The sequence below is a fragment of the Limulus polyphemus genome, unplaced genomic scaffold (genome assembly GCF_000517525.1).
Source record: "Limulus polyphemus unplaced genomic scaffold, Limulus_polyphemus-2.1.2 Scaffold2920, whole genome shotgun sequence".
NCBI classification, from domain to species: Eukaryota; Metazoa; Arthropoda; class Merostomata; order Xiphosura; family Limulidae; genus Limulus; species Limulus polyphemus.
In genome coordinates, this window is record NW_013668530.1 from 145,906 (window position 1) to 147,170 (window position 1,265).

General features: G+C 31.8%; 1 long non-coding RNA gene across 1 annotated transcript in view; it reads left to right on the forward strand.

The window, feature by feature from the left end:
• The window catches only part of LOC106468222, a 7,177-nt gene extending 6,805 nt beyond the window's left edge, over positions 1 to 372 (forward strand). The window contains exon 3 of the long non-coding RNA XR_001291379.2: positions 321 to 372. This is a non-coding gene — a long non-coding RNA (uncharacterized LOC106468222). The remainder of the gene's footprint in view (positions 1 to 320) is intronic.
• Positions 373 to 1,265: the final 893 nt, after the last annotated feature.

Below are 1,265 nucleotides of genomic sequence, written 5' to 3' on the forward strand. Positions count from 1 at the left end.
TGTAGGTTTGAGGATGGAACAGCCGGGATGGAGCAATAGGTCCCATGTTGTCCCAAAATATTATGTTATGTTATGGCTTACTGAATCTCTACGACAGAGAGGTGTGTCACTGACAAAAGTGATAGGTTTTGGTTAGAGCTGAGCGATTAGTGGTACTTGCTAATCACTTAACCGATGACTCCATTGCACTGGTGTTGCATATTTATGTATGTATCATATAATTTAATTGATATTGATATTTCCATCATATATATAAATTGTTGATGTATAAATAATGCTATATTCAACCTTACATGAAAACTTTTCAAACTTTTTTCTAGTGGAAAAAAAGAAGGAAACACATGGAGATACAGGGGATAGACAACAGAAAAAGAAAATTGGTAAGTTTAGTCTTTATTTACAAAAAACGTATACATACTAGTATAATAAGTAGGTGTATTAAGTAATGTAGCTTACAATGGTATGACTAGCAGGGTTTTAACTTGGATGAATGAAGATTGGATTATCCTCAAGTAATACTGAAATTCAGTAGTCAGGTACATAATTCTGTCTGTACATAGTCCAGTAATCTTAGTGTCTTGTATTAATAATACTTTAAAGCTTAAAAAAAAAATTATTGTATTCTTCCATAGGTGTAGCAGCTGCTGTAAAGCCTGTTAAGTATTTAGTAAAGATGAATATTTATAATGGCATGTAATTACTGATAACATTGTTTTGCTTTGAAATCCCACATTTATCAATTTTATAGGTAGTGTGAACTTGCAGCATACAAAATACTAAAGATTTTGGGAAAGTTATTTATATTTGAAAAGTTAAAGAAATAAGTTGAAAATATATATAATAGATACTATCTTTAAAGTATAGCAAAAGTAGTTTAGAAGGTTTTGGTAAGTGTCCTAGTGATTTTGAAGGGTTTACACACACACACACTAATGTAAAAAATGTGCTGCTACTTATCCTATGGAACAAAAATGTTTGTCCAGTAATTTTAGTTGAAATTAACTGTATCACAGTAGGCAATATTGTAGTCATCACCTTTGCAGTATGATATTCACTGTAAAAGCATGTGTGCTGGAGTAGGTCTAGCAGACTGGGTGGCAGCTGGACCAACATTATGTCACAGTAACTGTAGGCCTTTTGAAGCCTTAAATTGCACTTCAAAAATTGTTTCTAGGTAAATAGATAGACTTATAGTAGTGTAGTAATGTGTATAAATCAGTATAACAATGCATAATACATTACACGTGTAATCTGCAAGTGTATAT